Source organism: Aulonocara stuartgranti (genome assembly GCF_965226115.1).
Source record: "Aulonocara stuartgranti genome assembly, chromosome: 12".
NCBI classification, from domain to species: Eukaryota; Metazoa; Chordata; class Actinopteri; order Cichliformes; family Cichlidae; genus Aulonocara; species Aulonocara stuartgranti.
Genome location: NC_138948.1, coordinates 15,377,640 through 15,390,000, shown reverse-complemented (window position 1 = coordinate 15,390,000; position 12,361 = coordinate 15,377,640). Strand labels below are relative to the sequence as shown.

Sequence of the window (12,361 nt, the reverse complement as noted above, 5' to 3'; positions counted from 1 at the left end):
AAAAAAAAAAAAATCTGGTAATTCTTTGTTTTTACATTCATCAGGTCCCAATCAGCCCAAATATCAAAGAGAAATCAAAAATGCATGCCGTGGAGGAGTTCAGGTCTTAGGAGGTTAAGGATATCTCTGTACCTAAAAGGCATCTTAAGGATAGAGAACAAAGGACAGAGTATTCACAGGTGTATCCTATGCGGAAGTGTTCAGAGTATAAGAAAGGCGTGGTACACAAGTAGAATTTACAAACCGTAGCAGGAGGAGAACTCTTTAAACAACTCATCCTTTTTTATTCATATGTTGTTTCTGTAATTTAAGATGCTGGGATGTTTCTGTCCTTATCTGGTTTTCTCTTTGTGTGAGTAAAAAAAAAAATCTTGTTACAGGCTATCATGTTGTTAATTTAATAAAAAAGTTACCCTGACAATAGATCATGTTATAAACATGTTATGAACACTGTTGCACCTGAGACAATAAAACACAGCTGCACTAGGGCTATAAAAACCCGCCCAAATATTTATGATGCAGATGTGGAAAACGTCATATTTAACTGACATTGCTTTAAAATGAGAGCGCAGAAGAAGGATGTCTCATTTCATTAAATGCATGTTGCCCCGACTTCTTCACTCGTATGTATTGAGGGAGGGACTAAACCGGTGAGGAGAGAAATCCAGTATGTGCAATTTGGGAAATGAGAAAGGGAGTTTGGTAGATCCTTCATTTCTTGCCTTGCTTCCTTTTTTTTTCACATCTTAGTCCTTCCCACCAGAGGGAGGGAGGAGTTGAGGTGATGGGCACTTAGAAAAATGAGACATCTTGTCTCAGAGCTGTCATTTTTAAGCATTGTCAATTAAACATGACGTTTAACACAGCTGCACATCATAAATTGCTTTGTTATAGCCCAATTAATGATGTATTTTATGATCTCAGATGTAAAAGTGCGCACTACTTGTTTTAATCCTTCACAGCCCCTTTTAAATTAAATTCACAAAGCCAATGTGACAAGATATCACACTTTTTTTGTTAAACGCACACAGACGGTGAAGGACAGAGAGTTTGATCACCGTGAAATAACTGAATCATCTAATAAACAAAAGGGATGAGTTGTATCCTACACCCAGTGCGTTTTGACTATTCCAGCTGTGAAAACAGCTGTTTGTAGCTCCTCTGTCCTGTCTCTTCCAGATGCATTTTAAGAAATGAGACATCCATCAGCACGGGATATTGAGATTCATTTCCAAATCAGGCTGAAGGGCTTGGGACAGACAAGAGGAGGCTGGTGAGGTGACAATTTGCCTATTTTTTGTATATGGCCAATAAAAAAATGAAAAAAACTTGGCACACTGATGTGTAATACACACTAGCCATGCTTTTACTCTCATGATAGCTTAAGAGTAAAATTCATTCCTTACTAGACCTATTGACAGCAACCGTTTTATCACAGTGCTGTGGAAATTTGCTGATTTTTTTGAATAGCACGACTGTCTGCGCTCATTATTATTTTTAGCCTTTAATATTTGTGTTTGTGCCTGCAAGAAAGATGAAAGAGGCCATGCCATGAAGTGTGTGGGGGGTCACGTGGTAGCTAATGGTGTGTGTTGTGCCTGCTGTCAAGGGAGAATAATCCATAAAATGAATTGGCTGGCTGGGATGTCTGGAAGAAAACAGGTTTTCTTCCACCCACTTCAGATCATCAGATTTCTTCTGAGGCAGAAATACAGTGACATATGTAATGTTTGTCTACTCAAGGACCAATCAACTCATCAAGCATACTCAGTTTTGGATTTTGTTAATTTTTTTTTAACACGATAACATCTGAAGAGTCAGCACAGTGGTTTTAATCTAATCGTGAGCGCACATGCTCGCTGCAGTGATAGCTTTATGTCCGATATCCTCACATCATCACGTTACTTTTCGAGACGCAGCTGTCCTGCTCTCTGCTTTATCACAGAGCATTACAATATCTGTTCTAGCCTTTGACTCCTCTGAGCCTCAGAGAGCAGCATCATCCACTCTGCCTCCCACTGATCCTCTCCCCCTTCCTCCATCCCCGTTCCCCTCCCAACATGTCATTCTTGTGGCCCCAGAGGACATGGTCGGTATGACCCTGTCTGAGCCTGATGGAGGAGGAGGAGGAAGAGTGGGGGGTGGGGTGACGGGCTCTTTGTCCTCTCTGGTGTTGTCCCTCTTCACTCCTCTGTGGTCTCTTTAAGCGAATCATGTTCAGGGACGCCGCGCACATCCAGTGTTTTTGCTCACATCGTCACAGAATATTTACTGCTCTTCTTCTTCTGATTCCTTGCTGAGCTAGAGTTAGCAGTGGGTGTTTTTCACAGTGGGCTGGTAAAACGTTAGGTGTCTTTAGATGAGGCTCATATACATTGATGCCTAAATGTAGATGCCCTGAAAACATGCTGACTTTGCAACACCAGCCTCTGCACACTTTACACCGAGCCATAAAATTCACTCTTAATGCCCTGTTCATATCACTTGTTTAAAATAAGGCATGTTTAAACGCTTAAAAATAATAAAATATGCTTATCTGCTTTTGCTGGGAGTCAGATGAAAGCATCTTTACAGCTCTTATGAACATGCACTAAACATGAAGCTACAGTCATGTAGCATTGCTCAGACTTGAGAAATACTCCTCACAGTAATTTGGACCTTGTCATAGTGTATCACGGAGTACAATGGCGGCTATGGGATGGTTGTTAGCAAACAGCTGCAACATGATACCGCATTTGCTCAGGTCTTACTCACACATCAACATAGCAAAGAAGTGGAATAACCGTTAATATGACTGTTACTGCTTTAGTCCTGCCACTGTGGCTGTCAGTCAGCCTCGGATCTATGCATAGTGTAGTGCACACAAGCTTGGAGGACTGCACATATGTGCATCGATGTAGTATGTGCGGTTTGTTTTTGGTTTTTTTGCATCATTTGCAGTAGATCTGAGCATATGGACACCTGTAAATCAAGCTTTGCTCAGCTCACCCGGCCCCTGCATTCCCTTCTGTGTGTCTACCGAGTATCAACCTTGTTTTCATCTATACGATCTTTAACAACTCCACAGCACACACGACACATATTTGCTACTTGATCTGCTGATTTTGCTAACTTCCACCCTCCGACCCTTTGGCTCATTTTTATTTTAAATTTAATTTGATCCAAGCCAGTCTCTTGTGTGGACTCCCTACTTCTCACTTTTGTTCGAGCCAGTTTGTGACACTATTTTTTTGACCAGGCACAGTGACTTCCTGGAGTCTCCTAGAGTTGCCTAGCAACCTTACATTGACAACAAGCCTCACAAATAGGCAGATTGTGTTTGGACAGACTTGCTGCTTCCCCCTGCATCTAGTCTCGTTGATAAGCTCACTAACCTCATATTTAAAAGAGAGATGCGAGAGTGGCCTCAATCTTCTCAGGTAATAAAGTGAGTAAGTGTGTTTCTCAAAATAACAAACCTTTCCTATCTTTTAAAAAAAAAAAAGAAAATACCCACACGGGGTTACCCGCGATCAGTTAGGATTTAATATGCACACTTTTGACAGCACAATCATCTTGTTGCAAAAGCACTTACTGAAGCATGCAGCGCTCTCTTACACACACATGCCTCCTGTGGCACTGAGACTCCCTTGTCAAACCAGGAATCCTATTAATGTCTTCTACCAACTACATTAAAGTTCTCTTTTTCCTTTTATAAAAACTTTTTAAATGGCTACACAGACATTAAAAAGTACAACAAAAATGTGACAAGTTGTCTTAAAAAAAAAAAAAAACCTCTTGAAATGCACTGACAAGTGAGAATTTTTTTTTTTTCTTGGTCTTTTGAACTAATATTTTATGTGAAACAAAGTTACGTTAAATAAAAATGCAAAAACGTTTTTTTTTGGGGGGGGGGATCATTTTATGTGAGGTAAAATAAAACAAGAAGAGACCGAGGTAGAGAGTTGAAGAGATTCTGGGGAAGTCGAGAGTTCACACTCATGTTGCACAGAGAAAGAGTGGAGCTTCTCAAATATGTCCTGCTTTTTTTAATCAGAATCAGAATCAGAATACTTTATTGATCCCTGGGGGAAATTATTTTTTGTTACAGTGCTCCATTTTCCATTTACACGTGCTTTTTACAGAGCAGCCACTTAAAACGGCTCCACTTTCGTCTTTTCTGGTGTAAAGACATTATGCAGTCTCCTCGAACTTCAAATAACACCTGCATTTCTCATTGGGCCTCTGTGATGTATAGCCTATTAGCACCTTCGTGTACAGTATGCAAGGTTTGCCGGGGTCATAACTTATTCATGACTTGCTCTTAGCTGCGTTTGTAGAATATGCTGTGCGGACATCTCCCACACATTAATGTTATTTCTGACTGATTCTTTTACAATTTCATTCCTTTTAGCCCTGGGTGATTACATTCACAGCACCAAATCAAATTTACACGGATCAAATGAAAGTACAAAGTGCTGCGTGATTTTCAGATTACAGAAAAGCTCCAGCCTGGCAATTACCATATTTCAACATGTGCATCTGAAATAATTATTGGCTGATATTTGCTTCATATTAAATAAACTTGAGTGTCTCTCCCTCCTCCTTTAGATCCCTGACCACCTTTCCTCGGAGCATCTGCAGCATCTGCATTCATTGGTTCAACCAGACAAGGTACACATTAATGTTCTGACAAATCACCATAATTAAGCAAGTCAAAGGTTGCTCTCTTGCTTGGAAAGCAAGAGAGCAACAGTAAGGGCTAAAAAGATCCAAAAAGCACATTTCTGAGAACTACACTGTACAAAAAGAGGGTGCCATTTCATTCAACAGTTCTAAAAAACATGAAAACATTCATTCAGAAAGCATTGTATACATTGGGAAAAAGAGAAGAGAGTCTACCGTTTCATTGCAGTGCTAACGTGTATGGGATTCAAACAACTATATTTGTTCAATCTGTCAGCCAGACCATGAGTCGTGCCCCCGGTCATGCTCACACATCAAAAGCAATACAAACAAGAACAAAAACAGAAAGATAAAAGCAGCTGTGTGGCACTGAAAAAAAAAACATAGGTAAAAGGGAGTTTAGCATGCAAGAACATTGACAGTGTAGCCGAGCAGAGTAAAAGAGCACAATAATGGCCCCTCATTTGTGGCGTCCAAATGGACCCAGGAGCAACACTAGAGATTTTTATTTTGTTACACACTGAAAGACGGAGGAATGTATGGATGACTGACTGAATAACTAATAGACGTGGCAAGCAGATGGTGGATAACCTGAGGAGCAGCTTGCTTTCCGAATGAAAATTTGGTTTAGAGCCCAACGGATCCTAGAGTTTTGGGACGGATGCCGAAACTGATTTCTATGAAGAAAAAAATTATAATAAAATGTTTGGTACAAACTATTAATCAGCTTATTGTGAAACGCCGTTTGACCGTGCATCAACTCTACACAATATGTGGAATATGCTTGCGTGGACAAACTATGTGATAACACAGAAACACAAAAATGATACTCTTTTACCAAAATATCGGCCATACTCTACTCCGACTCAATAACTGGCTGCTGTTTCTATCATCCTCTGGCTGGGGAATTGGTTATATGGCTGCCTGGCAGACTGGTCTGCTGGCCAACCTTCTGTTACTAAGAGGAAAGCTGCCCAGAACATAAACACATACACAGTTAACCTTTTACTTCAGTTACCATACTCAGCTTTGCAGGCTGTTATTAATGAGGGCCTGAGACACATAATGCAATAGATATATAAATTCTAAAATAAACTACATTTTAATGAGACTGTGTTCGTGATATCATGTACATTACTTCTGCGTGCTTGTCACTGACTCGCTCGTTACATCTACAGCAAAAATTAGATTGCGGTTGCTGTCTATCATTGCTGTAGAGTAGAATGTCTTACATAGTATAGTGATATAGTATAGTGAAATATATCAAGCTTTACTTGTCTTAAACTGCAGGCAGCTTCATGTTCAGGGCTGAAACATGAAGCAAAGTCTTCAAAAAAAAGTTTTTCATTTTTTCTTCTTTTTTTGAAAAGATGAAAAGAAAGTGGAGCAAATTTATCCTCCATGTCTGTTTGCTAAGCCCCATAATGGTATTTTCAGAACCAGGAGTGGAACCTTTCAGTCCCTAGCTAAATGCTTAGACAGGCTTTGCCACTAATAGGAAGAAAGTAAAACATACCCTATGGCAGGAATTTTAAAATCAGCAAAGCTTTTAGTGTGCACATATTCTAATAAAACAAAAAACAGACATAAAAAAGCAGGTTGTGGACATTAAATTCAGAAAGCTCAAGCAAGCAACAGAAATAGTTTGTCTCCTTGACTCTAGTAATTATTATCATAATAAATGATATCAGGATCATAGAAGCTAGCCCTTTACCAGTCCCTATATTTAAAATCCCTACTCTCACCTCCACATCCCTGCCTTTCCATCTCTCTTGCTATCTCCAAACATGCCTTATCTGTGTGTCTGTTTTTATATCGTCTGACTTCATTAGCCAATTCTGAGACGTTTCTACAGTAAAATAGTTCAAATTCTGTTCTCCGAGGTGTCACAAGAAAGTTTAACGGCTAGCTATCCGTGAAGAAGGATCTAGAAGGTTTGGCAGCATTGGAATTTCTGCTAGCTAATAGAACTGCTAGCTTAAAAAAACTAACAAATGTAACAGCCCATATGGAAAAGAAATAGTAAAAACTTATATGATTTACTCATGAAAGTGGCCACTTTCTCATTACTTTCATATATTGTTTTAGTAAGTATCCAAAACATACAAGTTTCATTATATAATTTTTCAAGGGATCTTATATCTGTTTTCACTCTTGTATGATTTTCATACAAGTTTCACACAAGACAGATACAAACTTTATAAGATTTATATATATCTTTTCCATATGGGAGTGCTATAATTTTAGACACAAAAAAGCTGGAGAATTAAACAATGTCATTTGGCAGTGGCAGAATGTCGCCTTTGGCAGCAAAGATATGGGATGACCGTTGACTTGTTGTTAATAAGAGTTTGTGTTAAGTGCACCCAAGACAAGCAGAGACAAACACCATTAACCAAATCTTAGCCAGAGTGTTTTTTTATCTGAAGCATTCAAAAATTTGATGTGTGGGACACCGTGAGCCCATGGGCTGTAGTGTACACCGCAAGCTTTAAAAACATAAAGACGCACCTTATATAAATAATGCTAATAAAATCCTTAGAGATAACAGAAGAGACCACAGATTACTTTTGGGGATTTTTTTAAAATGTTGATTTTTAAAGATGTTTCTGTTGAGACAAAAAGCATTATAACACAGCCTCAATCAATGGACGCTTGGATCTGGAAACAGAGTTGATACGTCATCACTTAACAAGCAGGTAGGTTCAACCGGATGGTAGCACCCAGCAGGCACGCCTGCAGGATGTTGCCATGTGTTCGTTCATCAGCAGCTGAAAATAACCACTCGTTTAAAATCTGTCTAAAGTATCTGTTCAAAACTGGACGAGCAGTTTGTTACATTTAATATGGAATTTGGCAGATGCTCACGTTCTCTCTCTCATGCACACCAAGGGCTTTGTTTATTAATTAAGCTCACATTTAACTCGTCCCTACAATATCAATAATAAATAAGGTCAACACCTCAATGACAGTGTCAACAAAAAGTCAACATTACATTTTCCTGTCTATGATAACGCGTTTTAATTTTGCCCAGGGATATGACACTCATTTGTTCATGTCAGCTGATGTGAGCCTCACACTGCACTCATTGTTTTCATCATAAATAAAGTGACATCTAATGATAAAGCATTTGAAAATGCCATGGATGTGAAATGTCGGTCTGCGCACTGGTGCACTGACTGAGAGCAATCCATTTGGGTGGAATCAACGCAGACTTAAGTGTTCAAGAGGCCCAAACACAATCAATGGCCCTGATTGATTCGTGTTGGTCAAGTAAAACACTATTACATCTCACACTGCATTGATATGCATCACCAATAAGCAAAGCACCACACTACCTCTGTGAAATGACCTCTGTTGACCTCAACACTGCAAGCTACCTCTCAACATCTCCTTGTGCACAGATGCACTTTATCACCTTTTCAGCCATCTCGCCAAGGACAAACACTACAAAGCTTTTTGTAGCACTAAACATGTAAGAATGACACCTTATTCTGCAACAAGAGGCTACCACTAAATATACCAATGGTATAAAATGTGAGTACCGTGAATACAGTAACTGTCCCCCAGCACAATTCTGTTTTCATCCATGTTTTTTGAGTGGATCTGAATGCACGCAGGATAACTCAAAACATATTAAGTATTCATGCTAATTATGTGTTTTGTCTTTTACAGTATTCATGAACCAAAGGGAGACTGAGACTTGATTAAGAGAGTTGCATCCTTGTAGTTTGCATTCTTAAAAATGCTTCATCATTCTAATTATTTCATAACTTTTCAAAATAAAGTTTTAAACACAGTTGCGTAATGTCTTTCACTGAGATGCGCATAACTGAATTGCTGATTTTAATGCTTTTCTTTTTTCAATAATAGCTGAAGGAAACAGAGAGACTAATTGCACTGCTGTGTTTGTTTGTAGAGCACTGGCTTTTCAGGGAACCCAACAAGCTTTTAGTTTCACAGCTGCTTTTTGATGACATTTAACAACTATATCCCCAGAAGGGTTTTAATATATAACTACAGCCCCTAAGGAATCGTTCCCGCTTACAACATAATCAGTCTGTAACAAAGCAATGACAGGCGGCCGAGGTCACCAGCAAAAGGAAAAAGCTGTGTCTGTGTGCCATTTTATGGGGGCCCACATTAAATTAGGAAGTCCCTTTGCATCTGTGTTATTACTGCAAACAAATTCATGCAGCATTACACTACTGATGTGTAAAGATAAAATGTCTACAGCTGAAATACATGGCGATGATTTGTCTTACAATTTCTGATACAGAGGAAATGGTTAACAATTGTGTTGGACTGCACAGTTTAAAACCCCAGGCTCATTAGCCTCAGCTTCGTGCATTATCTATTTGATTTAAAGCCACTTGGAGCAGACTAAAGCACAACACAGTAGCATATTCCATTTCTGCTCAGTCCATATGTCTTACCAGTTGCAGGACAAAACAGGCCCTTGGTGCTTTTGTTATTCAGCTGTGGGAAGATGCAGAAAGCCTGTTAATTTTAGTAGCTCTCTCTCATTAGTGGAGTACATATCAGGTAACAGACATCTGCAGAGGAGTGGACCTCGTAACACTTCAACTACTCTAGCCAGATGGCAGGGACAGGTTGACCCCCACAGAGACCACTTAGAAACAAAAATGTCACGGATAAAGAGAAAAACCTGTCGGATAACAAAAACAGTTCATAAACCACGCTGTTGGAATTTTAAAACACTTGAATGTAAATTGCAATTAGAATACCAAATGCATTTAATATGCTTTTCGACTTATAAACAAACAACATTAGCTCATTAAGTTCATTTCAAAGGCACTACGGCTGTATAAAGTGCCTGAAGCCTTTTGTGACATTTTAAGTGTCATGGGGCAATTTATTTGTGCATCTCTCCAAAATAACAGAGTGTTTACCCAACAGTTTTCAGGTTTTTAGTCATGGGACCATGAGACTACATTCACACGTACACGGGTATTTTTTACAAAACTTTTTCCAGGTCAGTTTTGAAAAATATGCCCGTCCACATAAAAACTCAAAAAGCATTATCAAGAACATGCCAAAGCAACAGGCTGTGATATAACACAGTCTGACGTCAATAAAGAATATGAAGCAATGTCAGAGCGCATCTCGAACGTCCATCCTGGCAGGAGTTTTTCATACCTGAGATTTCAGTGATCCAAAACACCGTTTACGTGTAAATAGAGAGCCAAAGTGCATGCTTACGTGTGTATCTAGCCACACGTCTGGATTCATTTTAGACCGGTTAGCAGTGATTTCAATCTTAAGCACAACTACAAATACAAGTACACTATCTGCAGCATATCAGAGGCAGTAACCTATGGTGGGTGAACCAAGCACTGGAACCAAAAACAATAACATTCAATCGAATATATTCGATATATATTCAATTTATTTGAATATATTGCTCCCTGCCATCTGGCAAAATATTTTATCAATGTCACCTCCTAACAATGTTATTTGCTTTACAGACATTTTTTAAAATTACCTACTGTAATGAAATTTGGGCTTTGTTCATAATTCTTGAAATTCAAGTAGCTCACGAGGGCAATTCTGCTCATATTAAATCTAAAAAAACACATGACATATAATCTAATTCACACCCACTCAACCATTATTCGTCTGTTTAATCATTAAAATGGATGACACAGTTCAGATTTGAGTATTGTGACTGAATTTGCCTCTTAACAATTAATCTCTCTCAGTATTGGTGCACTTCACCTCTTCCTCTTCTACTGAATGTTCTTCACTTTGTCCCAGATTTCAGATGAGAACGTTTTCACAGCCACTAAAGGTGCTCTAAACAGTGTTTTGCTGTCATTGAGCTTTGTTAATGTATCTTAGTTAGGGTTTCTGTTTAGGTTTTCCTGCACACTAGAGCTTCAGAGAGTTTTTCATGTGAGTTTTCTTCATTGTTTGGTATTTATGTTATTTAGAGAGTTTAAAGGATCTTCTAGTCCTAGTTTTGAGTCCTTAGTCTTTATTTAGCTCCAGCTTACGTTTGAATTGGTCATTTCCTGTGTGCTTAGTTCCCTCAGTGTTTCCCTATGTGTTACTTCCTGTCTAGTCTTTCAGTGTTAATGCCTTCGTCCTCCAGTGTTCCCTGGCCTCTGTCTTCACGTTTGGTGTGACTTTTCTCGTCTCCGTGTTTCCTAATGTGTCTCTTTTGGTCATTTCCTGTGAAAGATAGTTTCCTGTGCTGTCTGTGCTTTACTTCTTACTGCATGGCTATCCTGATAGTTCTCATCTGTGTTTTTTTTCTCTTTATGCTCAGCTTCATTCTCATTTCACACCTCGCAGGTGTACATACAGCACTATACTGTATAAACTGTATATACAATATAGTACTGTGTTTCCTTTGTCCTCTGCCGCATCCGCGGAGGTACATGGTTTATTCTTTGAATATAAACTCTTGCTTGAATTCATAGAGTATCAGATTTCCAACTCTCTAGCTCCTTAGTGATTTCTGAACTTTCTGTTTCTTCTGTTTCTGTGTTACATTTTTATATTTTGGACTGGAATATCAGCTTTAAAGTTTGCCAGTCGATGGATTATTTTGGTCCTCTACACTCCACACAGCTAAAATAGAGTCTGAAGTCCAAAACAGTTTTGTCTGCCCAGCCAGTCAACTTCCCTCTGCGCAGCAACACCACTAACAAGGCAATTTCCAATTATAGAACCCAGACACCCCTCCAGTGGTTCTTTCACTTTGCCAGCATGAAACAACACATTTATTAAATCAATATTTGACCTTCTTAATTCTTTATATTTCTGCTGTCTACAATAGAGAGCATTTGCCGCTGTTCAGACATGCTCCCAATTAAAGCAGACGGCAGAAATCTGGATAAAAGTAACAAAATTTTAACTAAGACAGCTCTTTCCTGTCTCCATTTCTGTTGTGAGTACATTCTTTCCTCACCTGAAAGCTGTCAACCCTGACTTTTGAATTTAGAGAACTTCTAAAACGCCTCTTCCGGACAAGAGTCTTGCAATTTCTTTTGGTATGTAACTCACCACGAAAAAAGAGAAAAAGCACGCTTCTTTCTGAATCATCAAAGCACGGACAAAATGTGCTTATTAAAGCAGCAATAGCACCACCACTCTATCACCCGATTTAGAGCTCAGTAAATCTCAGTCACCATCAAACTGTCTGCACATTCACTTTCAAGTCCAATTGAGCCACAACCAGAAATACCGCACGCATAATTTCCACCCCAATTTGGTATACGATTTCGGATTAGGATATATTACACTACTTATTTGTGGAAAAACAAAAGTTAAATGGAATGCACATTAAACATCACCCAATCGATCTCTGCCGTAGCTGGATCAGTGACGCGGTAAAAACAGATCAGATTTCACCACAGAAACAAAGAAGGCGGTCATATCCGCCACAATAAAACAAGTCAAGAATTGGTGGGTTTTCTGTCCCACTGCACCGTCTGTGCTTCAGAGGTTTTCTTTTTTATATTAATGTTGAAATTTATCTTTGGAGTGAAAGGAAGGAAATCTAAGGTCGTATTTTTATAGCTACTCATTCCAGTCACGACAATGCATGAGTCCGTGATATTAAAGCTGGTGTAAAAAGCACTTATTTTTTTTGACATTATTAGCCAGAAATCCATAATAACCTTTTAGCATACTGTAGTCCCACTGCGTTCAGAGGAAGGTAGACGCT

General features: G+C 39.0%; 1 protein-coding gene and 1 long non-coding RNA gene across 5 annotated transcripts in view; one reads left to right on the top strand and one right to left on the bottom strand.

Annotated features, from left to right (window-relative positions):
• LOC309719216 overlaps positions 1-4,780 on the top strand; it is a 19,003-nt gene extending 14,223 nt beyond the window's left edge. Inside the window, exon 2 of the long non-coding RNA XR_014280164.1 lies at positions 4,591-4,780. This is a non-coding gene — a long non-coding RNA (uncharacterized lncRNA). The remainder of the gene's footprint in view (positions 1-4,590) is intronic.
• Positions 1-12,361, bottom strand: part of pde4d (phosphodiesterase 4D, cAMP-specific) — a 316,846-nt gene that overhangs the window by 123,552 nt on the left and 180,933 nt on the right. The window lies entirely within an intron of this gene.